This window comes from Ranitomeya variabilis, chromosome 4 (assembly GCF_051348905.1).
Source record: "Ranitomeya variabilis isolate aRanVar5 chromosome 4, aRanVar5.hap1, whole genome shotgun sequence".
Taxonomy (NCBI): domain Eukaryota; kingdom Metazoa; phylum Chordata; class Amphibia; order Anura; family Dendrobatidae; genus Ranitomeya; species Ranitomeya variabilis.
In genome coordinates, this window is record NC_135235.1 from 482,195,315 (window position 1) to 482,220,965 (window position 25,651).

The 25,651-nt window shown below is 45.6% G+C and overlaps 1 protein-coding gene across 14 annotated transcripts in view; it reads right to left on the bottom strand.

Moving 5' to 3' along the window:
- Positions 1-25,651, bottom strand: part of PHF20 (PHD finger protein 20) — a 125,518-nt gene that overhangs the window by 85,610 nt on the left and 14,257 nt on the right. Inside the window, exon 1 of one of the 14 annotated variants that reach the window (XM_077251883.1) lies at positions 8,537-8,773. The exons of 10 other annotated variants lie outside the window; for them this stretch is intronic. The gene's annotated coding sequence lies outside the window, so the exon portion shown is untranslated. Of the gene's footprint in view, positions 1-8,536; positions 8,774-25,651 lie in introns of those variants that run through there. 3 more of the 14 variants (XM_077251889.1, XM_077251886.1, XM_077251879.1) reach the window with 3 other exon arrangements.

Genomic DNA, 25,651 nt, shown 5'->3' on the forward strand with positions numbered 1-25,651 from the left:
GTGCCATAACAAAAAAAGATTGGAAACCACTCATAGCTAGAGAGCAAAACCAATCACCAGAACTAAGGATATACCATGGAAGACCAGACAGGACCATATAATAGATAAATATCTTTATTTGACAATGCTAGCGGTCACGCTTTGGTCGCCATCATTGGTGGTATGTATTATATAAACGCAGTAAGCCTGTCAGAACGCCACCCCGACGAAGGAACCTTGTTCCGAAACGCGCGTCGGGGTGTGTGCGTTTACAGGACGGAGTGGACCATGAGGTATTGATCCCCTTTTCTTTTTGGTTTACTGCACTTAGCACTTTAGGGAAGGTTGCATACCACTTATGTGACTCTCTGTATCGCTGAACTGAATGTTCAATTTTTTTATATGGCACGCTTATATATATTTTTATTATTGATTGTCACATATATTTTACGTGGTTTCACTTAATGAAATTTTGGGGGATTTTTATACCATATTTGGGACTAATATCAACCTGCACAGGTCCACTGGCTGTAATATATATATATATATATATATATATATATATATATATATATATATATATTATATATTATATATTATATATATATATATATATATATATATATATATATATATATATATATATATATATATATATATATATATATATATATATATATATATATATATATTAATTTAGTATGGAATCTTTGTTCATTAATTAAGGCTATATGAACCGTCCTGATACGCGCACACTTTTGTTATATTTTAATTTTTTAATTTTGTACCGCTAGCATTGGCAAATAAAGATATTTATCTATTATATGGTCCTGTCTGGTCTTCCATGGTATATTCTTAGTTCTGGTGATTGGTTTTGCCATCTTCCAAAATGGCAGGCACATGCGCAGTGCGCCCGCCGAATCTGCCGGCTGGCAGATTCGTTCCAGGTACATTTTGATCACTGTGATAGAACCTATCACAGAGATCAAAATATAAAAAAAATAAACAAACCCTCCCTTTATCACCCCCATAGGTAGGGACAATAATAAAATGAAAATATATTTACTTTTACTTTTCAACTAGGGTTAGGGTTAGAACGAGGCTATGTGCACATGGTGCGGATTTGGCTGCGGATCCGCAGCGGATTGGCCGCTGCAGATTTGTAGCAGTTTTCCATCACGTTTACAGTACCACATAAACGTATGGAAAACCAAATCCGCTGTGCCCATGGTGCGGAAAATACCGCGCGGAAACGCTGCGTTGTATTTTCCGCAGCTTGTCAATTCTTTGTGCGGATTTCGCAGCGTTTTACACCTGTTCCTCAATAAGAATCCGCAGGTGGAATCCGCACAAAAAACACTGGAAATCCACAGTGCGTTTTACTTGCGGATTTTTCAAAAACTGTGCGTAAAAATCCTCACGAATCCGCAACGTGGGCACAGTCTTAGGGTTGGAATTAGGGTTAAGATTAGGGGTGTGTTGGGGTTAGTGTTAGGCTTGTCGTTAGGGGTGCGTTGGGGTTAGGGTTGGGATTAGGGGTGTGTTGGGGTTAGCGTTGTGGTTATGGGTGTGTTGGGGTTAGGGTTGGGATTAGGGGTGTGTTGGGGTTAGGGATGTGATTAGGGTTATGGCTAGAGTTGGGATTAGGGTAGGGGTGTGTTGCGGTTAGTGTTGGAGTTAGAATTGAGGGGTTTCCACTGTTTAGGCACATCAGGGGTCTCCAAACCGCGACATAGCGCCACCATTGATTCCAGCCAATCTTGCGTTCAAAAAGTCAAATGGTGCTCTCTCCCTTCCGAGCCCCGACGTGCACCCAAACAGTGGTTTACCCAAACATATGGGGCATAAGCGTACTTAGGAAAAATTGCACAACAACTTTGGGAGTCTAATTTCTCCTGTTACCCTTGGGAAAATGACAAAATGGGGGCTAAAAACTTATTTTTGTGGGAAAAAAAGGATTTTTTATTTTCACGGCTCTGCCTTATAAATTTATGTGAAGCACTTGGGGGTTCAAAGTGCTCACCACACATCTAGATAAGTTCCTGGGGGGGGGGGGGGGTGTCTAGTTTCCAAAATGGGGTCACATGTGGGGGTTTCTACTGTTTAGGCACATCAGGGGCTCTGCAAACGCAACGTGACGTGCGCAGACCATTCCATCAAAATCTGCATTTCAAAACGTCACTACTTCCCTTCCGAGCCCTACGTGTGCCCAAACAGTGGTTTACCCCCACATATGGGGTATCAGCGTACTCAGGAGAAACTGGACAACAACTTTTGGGGTCCAATTTCTTTTGTTACCCTTGTGAAAATAAAAAATTGCGGGCTAAAAAATAATTTTTGAAGAAAGAAAAATGATTTTTTATTTGCACGGCTCTGCATTATAAATTTCTGTGAAGCACTTGGGGGTTCAAAGTGCTCACCACACATCTAAATAAGTTCCTTGGGGGGGTCTAGTTTCCAAAATGGGGTCACTTGTGGGAGAGCTTCAATGTTTAGGCACACAGGGGCTCTCCAAACGCGACATGGTGTCCGCTAACGATTGGAGATAATTTTTCAATCAAAAGTCAAATGGCGCTCCTTCCCTTTTGAGCTCTGCCATGCGCCCAAACAGTGGTTTACCCCCATATATGGGGTATCGGCGTACTCAGGACAAATTGTACAACAACTTTTGGGGTCCATTTTCTCCTGTTACCCTTGGTAAAATAAAACAAATTGGAGCTGAAGTAAATTTTTGGTGAAAAAAAGTTAAATGTTCATTTTTTGTTTTTTTTAAACATTCCAAAAATTCCTGTGAAACGCCTGAAGGGTTAATAAACTTCTTGTATGTGGTTTTGAGCACCTTGAGGGGTGCAGTTTTTAGAATGGTGTCATTTTTGGGTATTTTCAGCCATATACACCCCTCAAGCTAGCTTCAAATGTGAGGTGGTCCCTAAAAAAAATGGTTTTGTAAATTTTGTTGTAAAAATTAGAAATCACTGGTCAAATTTTAACCCTTATAACTTCCGAACAAAAAAAAAAAAAAAAATTGTTTCCAAAATTGTGCTGATGTAAAGTAGAAATGTGGGTAATGTTATTTATTACCTATTTTGGGTCACATAACTCTGGTTTAACAGAATAAAAATTCAAAATTTGAAAATTGCGACATTTTCAAAATTTTTGCCAAATTTCCGACTTTTTCACAAATAAATGCAAAAGTTATTGACCTAAATTTACTACTAACATGAAGCCCAATATGTCACGAAAAAACAATCTCAGAACCGCTAGGATCCGTTGAAGCATTCCTGAGTTATTACCTCATAAAGGGACACTGGTCATAATTGCGAAAAATGGCCAGGTCATTAAGGTCAAAATAGGCTGGGTCATGAAGGGGTTAATTCAGATCTAGGATGTGTTGAGTGCTCCCTTTATATTTTTGAGAGATAGATAGATAGATAGATAGATAGATAGATCTATAGATAGATCTATATCTATATATATATATATTACACACAGATGTGAGCGTACCCTTAGCCAGGCTATGCTTCGCCCAATATGACGTAGGGGTTATTGAACAGGAGACTACATTTATGACAAAGTGTTCTCTGTTGCCAATCACTTCCACATCACCAGGAGAGAAATGCTGACAAGGCTGCACTGGCAGACGCTTGCTAGGTGGCAGGATAGACACATGTATTGAAGCAAACTATGACATTTATGGTGTTGATTCCATATACTCATATCTAGCATTGTCCTGGAATATTGCTCCTGACAGATGCAGACAAACTCCTAACATGTGTGCCTATGGAGCAGCCAGGAAGGATTCTGGTCTGCTCTTCGCACTAGATAATTAGAGGTGTACTTTTCAAAGAATGTGCTGTAAAAATTGAACCACACCATCCTTCCATAAAGATAGTCTGAAGTTTTTCAGTACAAACAATGACCACACTTACAATTTTAAAATTCACATCACAGCACATTCACCAGTCCACTGTGTGTGAGCTGGGTATAAAATGGCCCCATCTGCTGTGCAATCTGCACCCGGATCTCTCCAGCAGATCCTACCAGCAGGAACTCTCCCATGTGGTGCCATCTATGAGAACATGCAGCCAGCAGATCCATCAATTGTTCCACGGGCATGGGATCGGCACTGTGGCACGGGATCAGCACACGGCACTGTGGCACGCTGAGGCATGGGTTTGGCGCACAGCACTGTGGCACGCTGGGGCATGGGATCGGCGCACAGTACTGTGGTACGCTGGGGCATGGGTTTGGCGCACAGCACTGGCACGCTGGGCATGGGCTTGGCGCACAGCACTGTGGCACGCTGGGGCATGGGTTTGGCGCACAGCACTGTGGCACGGAAAATACTAAAACCCTATGTGTCATATTTGTCTATACCTATGCCTATGGTAGATTTTACCTATGCCTATGGTAGTTTTTTTTAGTCATTTTTGTCTGTACCTATGCCTATGGTAGATTTTGTACAGTGTGCGGGAAATCAGCGATTCCGCAAAACTAATGAACATGTTGCTTTTTTTTCTCCGCGATTCGTTTTTTCGCGGAAAAAATCGCAACATTTGCACAAGTTTTGCGGATTACATAGAAACGATTGGGAACCATATGTAAGCATTTTTTAAAATTTTTTATCGCGTTTTTATAGCGAAAAAAACGCGATAAATACTGAACGTGTGCACATAGCCTTACAACTCCCTTCTCTGTGTACCTGAACTGAGAGAGGGAGAGTGATGTTTTGAGTGAGATAAAGGTACCTTCACACTGAACAACTTAACAACGATAAAGATAGCGATCCGCGACGTTGCAGCGTCCTGGATAGCGATATCGTTGTGTTTGACACGCAGCAGCGATCTGGATCCTGCTGTGACATCGTTGGTCGGAGCTAGAAGGCCAGCACCTTATTTCGTCGCTGGATCACCCGCTGACATCGCTGGATCAGTGTGTGTGACGCGGATTCAGCGATGTCTTCACTGGTAACCAGGGTAAACATCGGGTTACTAAGCGCAGGGCCACGCTTAGTAACCCGATATTTACCCTGGTTACCATTGTAAATGTAAAAAAAAAACCAAACACTACACACTTACATTCCGGTGTCTGTCGCGTCCCCCGGCGTCCGCTTCCCTGCACTGTGTCAGCGCCGGCCGGCCGTAAAGCAGAGCACAGCGGTGATGTCACCGCTCTGCTTTAGGGCCGGCGCTTACACAGTGCAGGGAAGCGGACGCCGGGGGACGTGACAGACACCGGAATGTAAGTATGTAGTGTTTGGTTTTTTTTACATTTACACTGGTAACCAGGGTAAACATCGGGTTAACCCTGTGTGTCCCCAACTTTTTACTATTGATGCCGCCTATGCGGCATCAATAGTAAAACATGTAATGTTAAAAACAATAATAATAATATAAAAAAAATACTATACTCACCCTCCGTAGTCGCACGCGCAGGCCGTCATCTTCCGTTGCAGGTTCCGGTGGCAAAGATGGTATGGGAGGAAGGACCTGCCATGACGTCACGGTCATGTGACCGCGACGTCATCACAGGTCCTGCGCTCATACCATCCCTGGGACCGGAAGCTGCCGTGGACTACAAGGGGCCCTCGGAAAGGTGAGTATGTGTTTATTTTTTTATTTTTTAAACTGGGACAAACCTGGCTGGGCAATAAACTACGTAGCTGGGCAATATACTACGTGGACATACATATATTAGAATACCCGATGCGTTAGAATCGGGCCACCATCAAATAAATTATATATATATATATATATATATATATATAATATATATATAATATATATATATATATATATATATATATATATATATATATATATATATATATATATATATATATATATCTATCTATCTCCCTATACTATGTGTAGACATTTATTCTATCTATTCTATTCTGTCAGTGTGATTTTACTGTACACCGCACTGAATTACCGGCTTTTCACTAACACCGCTGCGTATTTCTCGCAAGTCACACTGCTGGTCCGTGTGTAATCCGTATTTTTCTCACCCCCATAGACTTTCATTGGCGTATTTTTTTGCACAATACGGTGACAAACGCAGAATGCTGCGATTTTCTACGGCCGTAGAAGACCGTATAATATACGGATCAGTAAAATACGGCTGATAGGAGCTGGGGCATAGACAAGCATTGTACCATATGCAATCCGTATTTTCAGCACCTCTCATACGTCCGTAAAACACGCTAGTGTGAGGCCGGCCTAAGGCAAAATTTTTCGATAAAGATCTACTTAGGGATTCACTGTTTATTTGAAATGTAAAGTTATTATATAGCAATGTATGAATTAACATTGTTGAAAACAGAATTACATTTTTAAGCTGTTTTTCTTGCTGGAAAAAGTTCATATTAATGACAAACTTATTTTCAAAGTAGCATCAAGATCTTCTTAGGGATTCAGTGTTTATTTAAAATTTAAAGTTACTATATAGAAATGTATGGGTTTGCCTTGTTGAAAAAGCAATTAAAGTTTAACCTCCGCTAATTTATTTTTAAATAGAGTGAAGTGGAAAGGGAAAATACTTTAAAAAAATACAACTTTAGTAAAAAAAATACCATAGGCATAGGTATGGCAGAATATGGCGGCGCATAAAGACTGAATCCCTAAAAAGATCTTAACGAAACTTGGAAGGTAACCTTGTTGGACTAATATGAACTTATTCCAATAAAAAAAACAGAGCTTAAAACCGTTATTCCGTTTCCAAAAAAGTGAACTCCTACATTCATGTATAGCAACTTTATGTCAAATAAATACATAAGTAAATAAATTGGTTACTCTGCTTCAAATAGAGTGAAGTGGAAAGGAAAACTAAATTAAGAAAAATGAAACGGTAAAAAAAAATCTAAAATAGGCATAAGTATAGATGAATACGACTAAACTATCTACCATAGGCATAGGTATAGGTTAATTTGGCACATAGGGTTTTAGTATGCACCCTGTGGCACGCCGGGGCATGGGATCGGAGAACAGTACTGGGGCATGGGTTTGGCGCACAGCACTGTGGCACGCTGGGCATGGGTTTGGCGCACAGCACTGTGGCACGCTGGGCATGGGTTTGGCGCACAGCACTGTGGCACGCTGGGGCATGGTATCGGCGCACAGTATTGTGGTACGCTGGGGCATGGGTTTGGCGCCCAGCACTGTGGCACGCTGGGCATGGGTTTGGTGCACAGCACTGTGGCACGCTGGGCATGGGTTTGGCGCACAGCACTGTGACACGCTGGGCATGGGTTTGGCGCACAGCACTGTGGCACGCTGGGCATGGGTTTGGCGCACAGCACTGTGGCACGCTGGGCATGGGTTTGGCGCACAGCACTGTGGCACGCTGGGCATGGGTTTGGCGCACAGCACTGTGGCACGCTGGGCATGGGCTTGGCGCACAGCACTGTGGCACGCTGGGCATGGGTTTGGCGCACAGCACTGTGGCACGCTGGGCATGGGTTTGGCGCACAGCACTGTGGCACGCTGGGCATGGGTTTGGCGCACAGCACTGTGGCACGCTGGGCATGGGTTTGGCGCACAGCACTGTGGCACGCTGGGGCATGGTATCGGCGCACAGTATTGTGGTACGCTGGGGCATGGGTTTGGCGCCCAGCACTGTGGCACGCTGGGCATGGGTTTGGTGCACAGCACTGTGGCACGCTGGGCATGGGTTTGGCGCACAGCACTGTGACACGCTGGGCATGGGTTTGGCGCACAGCACTGTGGCACGCTGGGCATGGGTTTGGCGCACAGCACTGTGGCACGCTGGGCATGGGTTTGGCGCACAGCACTGTGGCACGCTGGGCATGGGTTTGGCGCACAGCACTGTGGCACGCTGGGCATGGGTTTGGCGCACAGCACTGTGGCACGCTGGGCATGGGTTTGGCGCACAGCACTGTGGCACGCTGGGCATGGGTTTGGCGCACAGCACTGTGGCACGCTGGGCATGGGTTCGGAGCACAGCACTGTGGCACGCCGGGGCATGGGATCGGAGCACAGCACTGTGGCACGCCGGGGCATGGGATCGGAGCACAGCACTGTGGCACGCCGGGGCATGGGATCGGAGCACAGCACTGTGGCACGCCGGTGCATGGGATCGGAGCACAGTACTGAGGCACGCCGGGGCATGGGTTTGGCGCACAGCACTGTGGCACGCCGGGGCATGGGATCGGAGCACAGCACTGTGGCACGCCGGGGCATGGGTTTGGCGCACAGCACTGTGGCACGCCGGGGCATGGGATCGGCGCACACAGCTCCATCACATAAAGCTCCATTGATAGCAGTCGCAGACATTACTAGATCTCACAGCGCCCTCTGGCGGACTTAGCACACAACACCCCGCCATTCATAAGCCTTCACTGCAATGAACAAGAGAGCATAGCAATGTGCGGAGACCGCGCTCCAGCCCGCACCACTGCCCCGGCCACATCTCATGCCTGCAGCCACACAAAAGCCGAGGACAGCGCTGTCACAAGGCGCGACAGACACTAGGATCGCCACACAGGAGCGCGCCCCACGTCTGCTTCCAGTCACATATGGCAGAGCTCATACAGTACCTGGCACGGAGTGATCTCCCCGCTGCAGACAGTCACGTCAGGGCCGGCGCTGCCTGCTCTTCCTCCTGAGTCAGTGGCGAAGGGCAGCGTCCGACCACGTGGAGAGCAGCCGGTGCTACCCGCAGGGCGTGTTACCGGGCTCCGCCATGCACACGAGGCTCCAGCACAGAGGAAGAGCCGGACAGGAGCGGGGACCGCGGGGAAGGTGGGCACCACAGAAGGTTAACAAGCTGACGCATCCCGTGCTGTGCGGCCAGCGCCCCCTGCTGGTGGAGTCCAGTACAGCGGCCGGTGAGTGGAGGCTGCAGGCATGATGTGACCTCCGGGGCGGCAGCTCCCGTACAGCCCGCAGCTGGAGGCCATGCTCAGTGGCACCGAGTCCTGCCGACGTGCAGCAGAAAGGCCCCCAGTGTGCACTGGGACATTGGCCCCCACTAGTCCGTATACCAGCGCTGCCGCAAAGGAAACGCATCCACTTCCCGGTGTGGATAGCAGTGTAGACACTGCCGCGATTACTACTGATCTATCCCCAACCACCGACAGTGCTGCTACCTCCTTACTAACTAGTGCTCAGTTAGGCTACGTTCACACTAGCGTTGTGCGCCGCTGCGTCGGCGACGCAACGCACAATGCACGCAAAAACGCGTCAAAACGCACGCAAAAACGCTGCGTTTTGTGACGCATGCGTCGGTTTTTGCCGAAAATCGGACGCAAGAAAAATGCAACTTGCTGCGTTTTCTTGGTCCGACGCTTGCGGCAAAAAAGACGCATGTGTCGCACAACGCAACACAAAAAAACGCATGCGTCCCCCATGTTAAGTATAGGGGCGCATGACGCATGCGTCGCCGCTGCGTCGCCGACGCAAACCCGACGCAAATTAGCTTAACGCTAATGTGAACGTAGCCTTATGAAGGAGCCGGAGTGACGCAGAGTGGGACCCTTGGCTCAGGGACCCCACAGACAGGGGTGTAACTACAACAGGTGCAAAGGTTGCAATTGCACCCGGGCCCTGGAGCCTAGGGGCCCTAAAATTCCTTTTGGCCTATAGAAAAAGACTATTGCTGTTAAAGGGAACCTGTCACCCCCAAAATCGAAGGTGAGCTAAGCCCACCAGCATCAGGGGCTTATCTACAGCATTCTGTAATGCTGTAGGTAAGCCCCCAATGTATCCTGAAAGATGAGAATAAGGGTATGTGTCCAGGTTCAGGATTGCTTCAGGATTTGGTCAGGATTTTATGCAGGTAAAATCCTGACCAAATCTGCACCTGAGGTCACTGGCAGGTCACCTGCGGTGTCCTTGGGTTTTTTCTGCAATGTAAGGACATGCTGTGTTCTGAAGAGACGAGCCGCATGTGAGTTTTCTCGGGTCTGCCGCATGCGTCTATTACTGCATAGTGGAGACGGGATTTCATTAAATCCTCTCCACTATGCTGTAACATCTGGACGCTGCGTGTTTGACGCTGCGGCTCTACGCAAAATCAAACGCAGCGTTTCCTGAACGTGGACACATACCCTAAGAGGTTAAATTATACTCACCCAGGGGCGGTCCCCGCTGCAGTCCAGTCTGATGGGCGTCACGGTCCAGCACCTCCCATCTTCTTACGATGATGTCCTCTTGTCTTCAGGCCTCAGCTCGGTGAAGGCGTACCTTGTCTCCCTGTTGAGGGCAGAGCAAAGTACTGCAGTGCGCAGGGAAAGGTCAGAGAGGCCCGGCGCCTGAGCACTGCAGTACTTTGCTCTGCCCTCAACAGGGAGACAAGGTACGCCTGCGTGGGAGCATGAAGGCAAGAAGAGGACGTCATCGTAAGAAGATGGGAGGCCCCGGACCATGACGCCCATCAGACTGGACCACATCGGGACCGCCCCGGGTGAGTATAATCTAACCTCTTTCAGGTTACATCAGGGGCTTATATACAGCATTCCAGAATGCTATAGATAAGCAGGGTGGATAAAAATCAATGTTTTTTTAAAAAAATCAAAAAAATCGGATTTTTTTGATTTAAATCGGATTTTTTTGATTTAAATCGGATTTTTTTCAATAAACTGCTTTTTGAGGAAAATATTTTACCATCCAAAAGGTTCTTCCATCATGAGATAAAGCTGAGTTGTTTAACTCAGTAGAATAAAGGCTGTATATGTGTAACATTCACAATGCCATGCTCTTCCAGAGGTTTCTGTAGGATGCTGACTATCCAACAAGTTTGGGCATGTCAACTGAATGGAAAAAGAAACTAAACCAAAAGTGAAACCAAGCTAGAAGTGTGGAATTAAAGGGGCAGTATGAACAAAATGTGGAGGCTATTAATAGTTTATACAATTAAGACATGCTGCTTTTAAACACCTACCTATTGCCATATAGTAAAACAAAAAAGATTTTTACTTACTTTGGGGTCCCCCCCTCACCCTGGCGTTAGATCGTTGCCCCTAGTTTTGTCCGTGTAACTATGGGCGCACATGCGCACTGCTCTCACTTCTCATTTTAATCGTGATTTATATTAAAAAAAACCTTTTGATTTAAATCAGTGATTTAAATCATGATTAAAATCATGATTTAAATCGATCCGATTTAAATAGAAAAAAATCTTTTGATTTAAATCGTGATTTAAATCATGATTTAAATCGGCGTGATTTAAATCAATCCACCCTGTAGATAAGCCCATGATGCTGGTGGGCAAATAATGTGCAAACTACCCTTGGAGATAAAGGGGTTAAAACCCCTTCACCTCAAAGCCTGTTTTCACCTTCCTGACCAGGACAATATTTACATTTCTGACCACTGTCCCTTTATGAGGTAATAACTCTGGAACGCGTCAATGGATCCCGGTAATTCTGACACGGTTTTCTCATGACATACTGTACTTTGATAGCGGTAACATTTCTTTGATATTACCTGCGTTTATTAGTGAAAAAAATGGAAATTTGTCGAAAATGTCGTAATTTTCAAACTTCTTTCTGATTTAAGGGCATAAAAATTATGTCACAAAAAAAACATTTCCTACATGTCTACTTTACATCAGCACAATTTTCGAAACAATTTGTTAGGAAGTTAAGGGTTAAAAGTTGACCAGCGATTTCTCATTTTTACAAGAAAATTTACAAAACTTTTTTTTTTTGTTTTAGGGACCACCTCACATTTGAAGTCAGTTTGAGGAGTCTATATGGCTGAAAATACCCAAAAGTGACACCATTCTAAAAACTGCACCCCTCAAAACCACACTTAAGTTTATTAACCCTTCAGGTGCTTCACAGGAATTTCTGTAATGTGTAATTTTACTTTTCTCTTTCACAACATTTTTCCTTGAGTCCTAAAATTTTTTTTTTTTTTTACTTTCGCAATGGTAAAAGTAGAAAATGAACCATACATTATATTGTGCAATTTCTCCCGTGCATGACAATACCCCATATGTGGGGGAAATCTACTGTTTGGGTGAATGGCAGGGCTTGGAAGGGAAGGAGCGCCATTTCACTTTTTGAATGTAAAATATGCTGGAATAATTAGCGGACGCCATGTCATGTTTGGAGAGCCCCTGATGTGCCGAAACAGTGGAAAACCCCCACAAGTGACACCATTTTGGAAACTAGACCTATTATTTACTAGATGGTGGCCCGATTCTAACGCATCGGGTATTCTAGAATATGTATGTATGTATGTATGTATGTATGTATGTATGTATGTATGTATGTATGTATGTATGTATGTATGTATGTATGTATGTATAATAATAATAATCTTTATTTTTATATAGCGCTAACATATTACGCAGCGCTTTACAGTTTGCACACATTATCATCGCTGTCCCCAATGGGGCTCACAATCTAAATTCCCTATCAGTATGTCTTTGGAATGTGGGAGGAAACCGGAGTGCCCGGAGGAAACCCACACAAACACAGAGAGAACATACAAACTCTTTGCAGATGTTGTCCAAGGTGGGATTAGAACCCAGGACTCCAGCGCTGCAAGGCTGCTGTGCTAACCACTGCGCCACCGTGCTGCCCTTGCATGCATGCATGCATGTATAGCAGCCACAGAGTATATAGCACAGGCCATGTAGTATATAGAAGCCATGTAGTATATAGCAGACAAACACTACATGGCCTGTGCTATATACTATGTGGCTGCTATATACATACATACATATTGTAGAATACCCGCTGCGTTAATACAGGCCACGCAGTATATAACAGTGGCCAGTGGCCACGCAGTATATAACACAGCTTACGCAGTATATAGCAGCCACACAGTATATAACACAGGCAACGTAGTATATAACACTGGCCACATAATACATAGCACAGCCCCCGCAGTATATAGCAGCCACGCAGTATATAGCACAGCCCCCGCAGTATATAACACCTGCCACGTAATATAACAGCCCACGCAGTATATAGCAGCCACGCAGTATATAACATAGCCACGTTAGTATTTAGCACAGAGATGTAGTATATAACAGCCCACGCAATATGTAACACAGCCCACGTAGTATATAGCAATGTGGGCACTATATGCGTGGTTAAAAAAAGACTTAAAATAAAAAATAAACATATACTCACCTTCCGGTCCCAGGGTTGGTATGAGCACAGGACCTGTGATGACGTCGCGGTCACGTGACCGTGACATCATGGAAGGTCCTTCTTGCATAGCATCCTTGGCACCGGAACCTGCCACTTGCACTGCCGAAGACAGCGGGTGACGTCGGAGGGTGAGAATAACTTTTTTTTTTTTTCATTATTCTTATTTGTAACATTAGATCTTTTTACTATTGATGCTGCATACGCAGCATCAATAGTAAAAAGTTGGTCACACAGGGTTAATAGCTGCATAACCGGAATGCGTTACACCGCGCTCTGGTAACGCTGGCATTAACCCTGTGTGAGGGCTGACTGGAGGGGAGTATGGAGCGGGCACTGACTGCGGGGAGGAAAGAGCAGCCATTTTGCCGCCGGACTGTGCCTGTCGCTGATTGGTCGTGGCAATGGTCGTGGGCGTTTTGCCACGACCAATCAGCAACTTGGATTTCCATGACAGACAGAGGCCACGACCAATGAATATCCGTGACAGACAGACGGAAGTGACCCTTAGACAATTATATAGTAGATATATGGAACTCACCTAGATGTGTATTGAGCTCCTTGAACCCACAGGTGCTTCACAGAAGTGGAGATTAAAAAAAATGTTCCCAAATCTTTTTAGCTACAAATTTTGTATTTTCACAAGGGCAAAAGGAGAAAATAGACCCCAAAGTTTGTTGTGCAATTTCTTCTGAGTATACTACACCATATGTGGTTGAAAACTACTTTGAGGCACAGTACAAAGCTCAGAAAGGAAGAAACGCCATATTAGGGTATGTTTCCACGTTACGGATGGGCGGCGGCATCGCCGCAGCGGCGAAGCCGCTCGGCGCTAAGCCCCGCCCCCTTAATGGGACGCGATGGTGCCGGATGTGTACAGTACACATCCGGGATCATCGCACCCCTCGCCATAGGGCCCTGTGATATGCCTTGCGGGGACGCTGCGTCCCCGCAAGGTGTACGGACATGCTGCGATCTGAAAAGATGCGCAGCATGTCCGGAGTCGCAGGGCCGCCGCGTGCGGGTTTCCACGCATAGTGGAGACGGGATTTCATAAAATCCCCTCCACTATGCTGGAACATCTGGACGCTGCTTGTTTGACGCTGCAGCGTCAAACAAGCAGCGTTTACGTACCGTGGAAACATACCCTTAGGATGCATGTCTGCGGTCCAGATTGTCGGAAAACCCGCTCCGCCCAAAGCACCGCCCCCTTCTGTACGTGCGGTGATTCCGGGTGTGTTCATTGTACACATCCGGAATCTCCGCACCCCATACATAGGATCCTGTTACTTACCTTGGGGCAACGTAGAATGGCCGAAAGGTAAACAGACATGCTGCGTTCTAAAAAGACGCGCCGCATGTCCGTGAACGCAGCGCCGCCGGATGTGTGTTCACACGCATAGTGGAGACGGAATTTCATAAAATCCCCTCCACTATGCTGTAACATCTGGACGCTGCAGGCTGAACGCTGCGGTTGTACGCAGCGTTCAAACCGCAGCTAATCAGATGTAATCTGGCCTGTGGACACATACCCTTACAGTGCAGATTTTGCTGCACTTGTTTGACGATGCTATGTTACATTGGCAGAGCCGCTGAGGTAGCAGAACACCCCATAAGGCTGCCGTCACACTAGCAGTATTTGGTCCGTATTTTACATCAGCATTTGTAAGCCAAAACCAGGAGTGGGTGATAAATACAGAATTGGTGCATATGTTTCTATTATACTTTTCCTCTAATTGTTCCACTCCTGGTTTTGGCTTACAAATACCGATATAAAATACTGACCAAATAGTGCTAGTGTGACGGCAGCCTAAAGGTACCTTCACACTAAGTGACGCTGCAGCGATACAGACAACGATGCCGATCGCCGCAGCGTCGCTGTTTAGTCGTTGTGTGGTCGCTGGAGAGCTGTCACACAGACGGCTCTCCAGCGACCAACGATGCCGAAATCCCCTGGTAACCAGGGTAAACATCGGGTTACTAAGCGCAGGGCCGCGCTTAGTAACCCGATGTTTACCCTGGTTACCATTGTAAAAGTAAAAAAAAAACAAACAAAAAAAAAAACACATACTCACATTCCGGTGCCCGGCGTCCGCTTCCCTGCACTCCTCCTGCATCCTGTGTCAGCGCCAAACATCTCCGGCATCTCCCACAGAGCAGAGCGGTGACGTCACCTCTCTGCTTTACGGCCGGCACTTACACAGGATGCAGGAGGAGTGCAGGGAAGCGGACGCCGGGCCCCAGAATGCGAGTATGTGGTTTTTTTTTTTACTTTTACAATGGTAACCAGGGTAAACATCGGGTTACTAAGCGCGGCCCTGCGCTTAGTAACCCGATGTTTACCCTGGTTACCAGTGAAGACATCGCTGGATCGGTGTCACACACCCTGATTCAGCGATGTCAGCGGGAGATCCAGCGACGAAATAAAGTTCTGGACTTTCAGCAACGACCAGCGATCTCACAGCGGGATCCTGATCGCTGCTGCGTGTCAAACACAACGATATCGCTATCCAGGACGCTGCAACGTCACGGATCGCTATCGTTATCGTTGTAAAGTCGCTTAGTGTGAAGGTACCTTTAGTGATGTAATTTTATCAATTAAACCTCTCAATCAATTCATCTAGGGGTGCAGTGATTATATTGACACCACAGGTGTGTCACAGACATTTAGACTATTGGCAAGTGAAGAAAAAATAATTTACATTTTTACCACCAAGATTGTGTGTTAGTCGCAAGTTTTACATTTTCATACTGGGAAATGGGTAAAAAAGGTACCAGAATTTGTCCTGCAATTTCTGCTGAATGTAGAAATACTCCATATGTGGGTGTACAGTACTACTTTGCCATACGGAGAGACTCGGGAGGGACGGAGCGCTATTTGCCTCCTGAAACGCAGATTTTCCTAGAATAGTTTGTGGACATTTACAGAGCCCCTAGGTGCTAAAAAAGCAGAGTCCCCCCACTCGGATCTGTCATCTGTTAATGGAAATATAGGGGGCTTCCATGTTACTGGTAGCACAAAGGCTCTGGAAAAGCGAAATGGCTCCTCACCCGCCAAAAGAAATTCAGCAAATTCTGTGATCCCAAATCCAAATGCCCCCCTCTCTTCTGAGCCCCAGTGTGCCTAAACACTACAGAAATGCCAAACATGTGAGCCCGCCTAATTTACAGGTGCTTGGCTCCAGAAGCATGAGGTGGGCATAATGTACTGGTGACAACAAAGTACTTGCTCGTCCATACAGCGTACTGGTCACTACAAGACAGTTTGCAATTTTCACTCAGCAACATCCAATGCTGTTTTTTTGTTTTTTTCCTTCGGAAAACACCCATGAGTCAAAATCGTCGATACATCTGTAGATAAATTCCCAAAGGGTTATAATTACTAAAACGGGGAGAGTGGGGTCACTTGAGGGGGGGTCTGTTCGAATCACGTATTTCAGAGATTTACACGGAAACCACGGTGTAAGCGCTCAGCACAGAGAAGCATAAATGTACGCTGAGCCTTACTGCGATCTTTGGGAGACAAAGAAAAAACAAAAAAAAAACATACAAAACATGTGAAGGATTGGTTTTAATTATTTTTTATGCTGTTCCTCGTGTGGTATAAGTGATTAGGCGACTTTATTCTTCAGGTCAGTGCGATTACAGCAATGCAGATGTATAATCAGGTTTATATGTTTGGCTGCTGTCACACACTTAAGGTACCTTCACACTAAGCGACGCTGCAGCGATACAGACAATGATGCCGATCGCCGCAGCATCGCTGTTTAGTCGTTGTGTGGTCGCTGGAGAGCTGTCACACAGACGGCTCTCCAGCGACCAACGATGCCGAAGTCCCCTGGTAACCAGGGTAAACATCGGGTTACTAAGCGCAGAGCCGCGCTTAGTAACCCGATGTTTACCCTGGTTACCAGTGAAGACATCGCTGGATCGGTGTCACACACACCGATTCAGCGATGTCAGCGGGAGATCCAGCGACGAAATAAAGTTCTGGACTTTCACAGCGGGATCCTGATCGCTGCTGCGTGTCAAACACAACGATATCGCTATCCAGGACGCTGCAACGTCACGGATCGCTATCGTTGTAAAGTCGCTTAGCGTGAAGGTACCTTTAGGGTATGTGTCCACGTTCAGGATTGCTTCAGGATTTGGTCAGGATTTTATGCAGGTAAAATCCTGACCAAATCTGCACCTGAGGTCACTGGCAGGTCACCTGCGCTGTCCTTGAGTTTTTTCTGCAATGTAAGGACATGCTGCATTCTTAAAAGACGCGCCGCATGTGAGTTTTCTCAGGTGTGCCGCATGCGTCTTTTACTGCATAGTGGAGACAGGATTTCATGAAATCCCCTCCACTATGCTGTAACATCTGGACGCTGCGTTTTTTATGCATGCTGCTCAACGCTGCGTCAAAAACGCAGCATTTCCTGAACGTGGACACATACCCTAAAAGACATTTTATTGCAAAAACTAGTTTTTGCATCACCACATTTTGAGAGCTAAAATGTTTTCACATTTCGGCATGTGAGGGCAGAGTCATATGAGGGCTTGCTTTTTTGCGGGATTAGCCGACATTTCTATTGGTACCATTTTCTGACACAACATTTTTTGATTGCTTTCTATTCCGATTTTTGGGAGACAATGAACAAAAACCAGCAATTCAGGAATTTTTTTGCTTCATACCATTCCACAGGTGGTAAAATTGAAAAGCAGAGAGGAAAAAGAATGATCATCAAGCCCAAAATTATGAGAAAATAAAAAATACTTTATTGAAAATCCATTCAAAGAACAGGTTTAAAAAGGTGGACAAAACCACAGTGCATATGTGCAGTTTACAAACATGGGACGTGGATGTGCTGGTATAGCCATCAAGAAATCAAATATTAAATCATAGTGGTAAACGACCATTGAAATGTATAAAACTGAAATATATTATCCCCCAAAGTGGACCCTCAACGGTAAACTAGTCTATTATAAATATACCTCAAAAAGGATATCACATGGCAATCCATCATAGGATGGGACAACACCCCTAAAATGAGATATTCATATACAAAGTAGATCACAGATTAACATACATATAAAGATATCCAGTGAACCAACTGGATAGGAGAATGGGAGGGGGGGCACCAGCAACACCCACGTCACCCTGACGCACGTTTCAGCAGAGCCTTAATCAGGGGGCATGCAGTGAATCAAAAGTGAGGTGTTTAAAAAGAAGCCGGAACCAATCAGTGTCAACCCGGAAGTACTGCTCCGTTGTCAGGGCCAACGTCCACGCTGGCCGTCATCACCGCATCAACCCAGGCCGCGCCGGGAGAAACCATACAGCGCTGACTCACAGGGATGCAGGAGCGGCAAGCCGACAGACAGCCTGGCAATAGTAGAGAAAATGCTAATAATCTGCACCGTAAACGACGCATGCGCAGTCAAGGCATCCCCCTTGGCTGCCGGCGTCAGGAGGGGGTGGCGCCAGGGCACAGGTCATGTGACCTGACATCAGGTCATGTGACCTGGCACCCAAGGAGACGCCGAGAGCCGACAGACAGGTGAGGACATGGCACGCATGCATAAAACAGCCACAGATGGTAGCAATGAGGATACTAAAAGATAATTGTATGTCAACAAAGAAGCATAGATATTAATACTAAATATAACTACAATCACGGCAAAATGGAAATTAAATAAGATAGCAAAAGGACCCCCTGACAAAAAAAAACAAAAAACAAACAATAAGTGCTAAATATAGAATAAACAGCAAGGGTATCCATATAATAGTTGTGTGACAGTTTTCAAGACCAAATATTAAATAGATATTGCTTCATATGGACAGATAGAAAAAAGTCACTATGATAACATATAATATGTAATCACTGCACAATAATAAATCAATAATTACAGTTTGGAGTTAAAACATTAAATAAAATTTCAAAATTGCACGTTAAAGATATATCATGATGATGTAGAAGGCCTCAATATACCGTAAGTAGTAAATCTTCATGGAACAGAAGAATAAAAAAAGTTTATGTAAAAATATAGCTGAAATTAAAAAGAAAAAAAAACGACAAAGCACAGAATGAAAAATTGGACTGGTCAACTGTCAGAAGTCAAAGAAAGGGAACAAAGCTAAGATTTTCTCGATGTAAACATCCGGGGAGGGAAGGGGTCGCAGAGGTTGGCCCAGCTAGAGTCCCGCTGGATATGGACCCTTAACCCCTTAACGACCGCCGATACGCCTTTTAACGGCGGCCGCTAAGGGTACTTAATCCACAGCGCCGTTAATTAACGGCGCTGTGGAAAAAGTGAATAGCGCCCCCCAGAGTCGGATTTTCTCTGGGGTCTCGGTTGCCGAGGGTAGCCGAGACCCCAGAGAACATGATTCGGGGGGTTTTTACCGACCCCCGAGTTGCGATCGCCGGTAATTAACCGTTTACCGGCGGTCGCAACAAAAAAAAAAAAAACGCGATTTGCTGTTTAATTTCTCTGTCCTCCGATGTGATCGCACATCGGAGGACAGAGAAATGTGGTCCCCGATGGCCCCCAATAGCCCCCCAATACTTACCTACCTCCCCCGGTGCTCCTCGTGTCTCCCCATGGGCGCCGCCATCTTTTTTCCGGGAAAAAATGGCGGGCGCACGCGCAGTGCGCCCGCCGCCCGGCACCCGGATGTTCTTTGGGGTCTCGGCTGCCGGGGGTAGCCGAGACCCCAAAGAACATGATCGGGGTCGGTTTGCACCGACCCCTGCTTTGCGATCGCCGGTAATTAACAGTTTACCGACGACCGCAAAAAAAAAAAAAAAAAAAAAAAAAAAAGCGATCAGTTATTTCTCTGTCCTCTGATGTGATCGCACATCAGAGGACAGAGAAATAGGGGGATTCGGGGACCCTATCATACTCACCCGGGGTCCCTGGGTCCTCTTCTGTCTTCTCCTGCCAGCCGGCTTTTTCATCATGGCGGGCGCATGCGCAGTGCGCCCGCCATCTGCTGCCATCTGCCGGCCGGCAGGAGAAGACAAGTTGGGGCTAAAATTAGGGTTAGGGTTAGAGTTAGGGTTAGAGTTAGGGTTGGGGCTAAATTTAGGGTTAGGGTTAGGGCTAGGGTTAGGCTACTTTCACACTAGCGTTTTTTGGCTTCCGTCGCAATGCGTCGTTGGAGAAAAAACGCATCCTGCAAAAGTGCTTGCAGGATGCGTTTTTTCTCCATTGGCTTGCATTAGCGACGCATTGCCACATGTCGCATCCATCGTGCGACAGATGCGTCGTGCTTCGGCGGACCGTCGACACAAAAAAAACTACATGTAACTTTTTTGTGCGACGTGTCCGCCATTTCCGACCGCGCATGCGTGGCCGGAACTCCGCCCCCGCCTCCCCGCACCTCACAATGGGGCAGCGGATGCGTTGAAAAAACAGCATCCGCTGCACCCGTTGTGCGGCGCTTACAACGCTAGCGTCGGTACGTCGGCCCGACACACTGCGATGGGCCGAGTACGACGCTAGTGTGAAAGTAGCCTTAGGCTTCTTTCACACTTGCGTCGGTACGGGGCGGTCGCAATGCGTCGGCCCGATGTACCGACGCACGTTGTGAAAATTGTGCACAACGTGGGGAGCGGATGCAGTTTTTCAACGCATCCGCTGCCCAGTCTATGTCCTGGGGAGGAGGGGGCAGAGTTACAGCCACGCATCCGTGGAAATGGCGGACGCGACGTACAAAAAAAAGGTTACATTGAACTTTTTTTGTGACGACGGGGGCTAAAGTTATGGTTAGGGTTGGGGCTAAAGTTAGGGTTAGAGTTGGGATTGGGGTTAGGGTTTGGATTAGGGTTGGGATTAGTGTTACGTTTGGGATTAGGGTTGGGATTAGTGTTACGTTTGGGATTAGGGTTGGGATTAGGGTTAGGGTTGGGATTAGGGGTGTGTTGGATTTAGGGTTTTGATTAGGGTTATGGTTAGGGTTGAGATTAGGGCTGTTTTGGGGTTAGGGTTGTGATTATCGTTAGGGTTGTGATTAGGATTATGGATCGGGTTGAGATTAGGGTTAGGGCTGTGTTGGAGTTAGGGTTGGAGTTATAATTTGGGGGTTTCCACTGTTTAGGTACATCAGGGGGGTCTCCAAACACGACAGCCAATTTTGCGCTAAAAAAGTCAAATGGTACTCCCTCCCTTCTGAGCTCTGCCGTGCGCCCAAACAGTGGTTTACCCCCACATATGGGGCATCAGCGTACTCGGGATAAATTGGACAACAACTTTTGGGGTCCAATTTCTCCTGTTACCCTTGTGAAAATAAAAACTTGGGGGCTAAAAAATTTTTTTGTTGGAAAAAAATATATTTTTTTATTTTCACTACTCTGCATTATAAATTTCTGTGAAGCACTTGAGCTTTCAAAGTTCTCACCACATATCTAGATAAGTTCCTTAGGGGGTCTAGTTTCCAAAATTTGGTCACTTGTGGGGGTTTCTACTGTTTAGGTACATTAGGGGTCTGCAAACGCAACATAACGCCCGCAGACAATTCTATCAAAGTCTGCATTCCAAAATGGCACTCCTTCCCTTCCGAGCTCTGCCGTGCGCCCAAACAGTGGTTTACCCCCACATATGGGGTACCAGCATACTCAGGACAAATTGGACAACAACTTTTGGGGTCCAATTTCTCTTGTTACCCTTGTGAAAATAAAAACTTGGGGGCTAAAAAATCTTTGTTAAAAAATATATATTTTTTATTTTCACGACTCTGCATTATAAACTTCTGTGATGCACTTGGGCATTCAAAGTTCTCACTACACATCTAGATAAGTTCCATGGGGGGTCTAGTTTCCAAAATGGGGTCACTTTTGGGGGGTTTCTGCAATGCATTTTGCATTGAAAAGTCAAATGGCGCTCCTTTGCTTCCGAGCTCAGCCATGCGCCCAAACAGTGGTTTACCCCCACATATGGGGTGTCGGCGTACTCAAGACAAATTGTACAACAGCTTCTGGGGTCCATTTTCTCCTGTTACCCTTGGTAAAATAAAAATTTGGAGGCAAAAAGATCATTTTTGTAGAAAAAATGCGATTTTTTTATTTTCACGGCTCTACGTTATAAACTTCTGTGAAGCACCTGGGGGTTTAAAGTGCTCACCACACATCTAGATAAGTTCCTTAAGGGGTCTAGTTTCCAAAATGGTGTCATATGTGGGGGGTCTCTACTGTTTAGGCACATCAGCGGCTCTCCAAACGTGACATGGCGTCCGATCTCAATTCCAGCCAATTCTGCATTGAAAAAGTCAAACGGTGCTCCTTCACTTCCAAGCTCTGCAGTGCGCCCAAACAGTGGTTTACCTCCACATATGGGGTATCGGCGTACTCAGGAAAAATTGCACAACAAAATTTGTGGTTAAATTTCTGTTTTTACACTTGTGAAAATTAAAAAAAATGGTTCTGAAGTAAAATGTTTGCAAAAAAAAGTAAAATGTTCATTTTTTTCTTCCACATTGTTTTAGTTCCTGTGAAGTACGTAAAGGGTTAATAAACTTCTTGAATGTGGTTTTGAGCAGCTTGAGGGGTGCAGTTTTTAGAATGGTGTCACACTTGGTTATTTTCTATCATATAGACCCCTCAAAATCACTTCAAAGGTGATGTGGTCCCTAAAAAAAACATGGTGTTGTAAAAATGAGAAATTGCTGGTCAACTTTTAACCCTTAACTCCCTAACAAAAAAAAAAATTGTTTCCAAAATTGTGCTGATGTAAAGTAGACATGTGAGAAATGTTATTTATTAACTATTTTTTGTGACATATCTCTCTGATTTAAGGGCATAAAAATACAAAGTTTGAAAATTGCAAAATTTTAAAAATTTTCGCCATATTTCCATTTTTTTCATAAATAATCGCAAGTAATATCGAAGAAATGTTACCACTAACTTGAAGTACAACATGTCACGAAAAAACAATCTCAGAATCAGCGGGATCCGATAAAGCGTTCCAGAGTTATAACCTCTTAAAGTGACACTGGTCAGAATTGTAAAAATTGGCTCGGTCATTAAGTACCAAATTGGCTCTGTCACTAAGGGGTTAATACTCTACATCCCAATGGGTTCAACGAGCATATTTGGTGCTGGGGGTCTCCATGGAGACCATCATAACACGATAGCACAGCGTTTTTCTGAGGGAAGCGTGTAGCGGCATCAGAGTTAAATGCCTGCGATCCGTGCTAGCACCGATTGTGGGCATTGCTGCAGGGTGTTAGCTGTCACATACAGCTGACACCCGCACACGATCACCACGGCGCTCAGTGAGAGGCCACGTGATCGCAGCGCCATACTAGTACTGCTCTGGGCACGAACGCACCTCCCGCAGAGCAGTACTAGTACGGCGCTTGTCGCGAAGGGGTTAAGAAAAAAAAAATGTAAGTACAGTTGGCAGATCCTTTTATTTAAGGCAAACCTATACAATACTTGCCAACTGTCCCACATTTACCAACGGTCTCGGATCCTGGCAAATTTGAATTTTAAATGTGAATGGTCTTGAGTGGGCCGAGGCATTTCCTTGGCTAGTTTGGGTGCAGGAGAATTCCCTATCCCCCCCCCCAAACAGAAATGTCAGCGCGCACTACACTTGTGTTTTCATTTAGCAATCTTACCATCTAGTATGGCGCCATTTACCCGCACACTAGACAATACTCTCCTGGTGTGCTTTGGCTGCCATGACAGCTGCACTGCCCAGCTTGCATCAATCCAGATGGTCAGATTATGCAGAAAAATGGGTTGTTATGTTGTAAATATGAGACAATGCAAGAAAGGCACTGCAATATAAGCAGGGCACACAGCATTATGGGACACACCTACAGATTCTCCAAGTTAAAGGGCTGGGTCATAACAGATTCCTTTTGAAGCCAGGGTTATATGATGTGGGTGTGCTGCAATTATCCCTCTAAATACACACAAATAGGATTTAAGGAAAAGTAGTTTCATGACTTAAAATAAATTGTTTCCTTTTGCCAATTATCTTCTTACACCAAGTTTTTGCTACCATTGTGCAGCTGATAAGTAATAAGTAAATAAATAAGCTTACTATTAACAATTGCTCCAGTCACATTACGGATTTTTTTTTTTGCCAACATTACTATTGGTAACCATTTAAGTTTCTCTTGTGCTAGATTTTATATATTCCTTCAATGGTCATCGTTGGTCTGCTTTAACACCACCAGATCTCTACAGCCAAACCAAGACTGCAAAAGGACTGAAAACAATGGCGTATATACACATACACCTATGTTAAGTAGCCGTAGGCAACGCTGGGCACAGAATCGAGCCAAAGCGACAAGTTTGGGATAGGCTTCCACACACCGAAAGCATGAGGCCGGTTTCACACGTCAGTGGCTCCGGTACGTGAGGTGACAGTTTCCTCACGTACCGGAGACACTGACACACGTAGACCCATAAAAATCAATGCATCTGTGCAGATGTCATTGATTTTTTGCGGACCGTGTCTCCGTGTGCCAAACACGGAGACATGTCAGTGTTCGTGGGAGCGCACGGATTACACGGACCCAATAGAGTCAATGGGTCCGTGTAAAACACGGACCTCACACGGACATTCTCCGTCTGGGGTCCGTGTGCGTGCAGGAGACAGCGCTACAGTAAGCGCTGTCCCCCTCACATGGTGCTGAAGCCGCCATTCATATGTTCCCTGTAGCAGCGTTTGCTGCAGAGAAAATATGAATAATAGTGTTTAAAATAAAGATCTATCTGTCCGCAGGCCCCCCGCCCCCTGTGCGCCCCCCGCTGTCCTGAAAATACTCACCCGCTCCCACGTTGGCTGTCACTCCTTCCTCTCTGCCCCGCGCCTCCTACTGTATGCGGTCACGTGGGGCCGATCATTTACAATCATGAATAGTCGGCTCCGCATACACTAGAAGCCGCGGCCAGACCAGGAAGCAGCGAGGGAGGCGGGTAAGTATTTTCTGAACAGCGGGGAGGGGCGCACAGATAGATCTTTATTTTAAACACTATTCTTCATATTTTCTCTGCAGCAAACGCTGCTGCAGGGAAGATATGGATCGCGGCTTCAGCGCGATGCAGGGTACCACACTCGTGGGTACCACACGCTCCGTGTGGTACCCACTCGCCATACGGGCGGCACACGTGTGCCGCACGTATGGCCTACGTGAGTTCCCAGGCACACGGACACGGATAACTCCGGTACCGATTTATTCCGGTACTGGAATTATCTGGACGTGTGGGACAGCCCTAACAAACACAGCAGGTGAAGTATTGCACGTCACCAACGTTAAAGTAAATATATTTCTAAAAGGTGCTATTGACATGAAATTCTCAGATATCTAACAACCTATCCAATCCACACAGGGAAAAAAAAAAAAAAAAAAAAATCAAACCACAGATGTCCATAAATAATGAAAAATGACAAGGAAAAAGTATTGAACACACTTATTGAAATTTAATACTTCATACAAAAGCCTTTTTTTGGTAAAAACAGCTTCAAGACTCCTCCTGTATGGAGAAAGTAATCGCATGTATTGCTCTGGTGTGATTTTGACCCATTCTTCCACAAAAATGA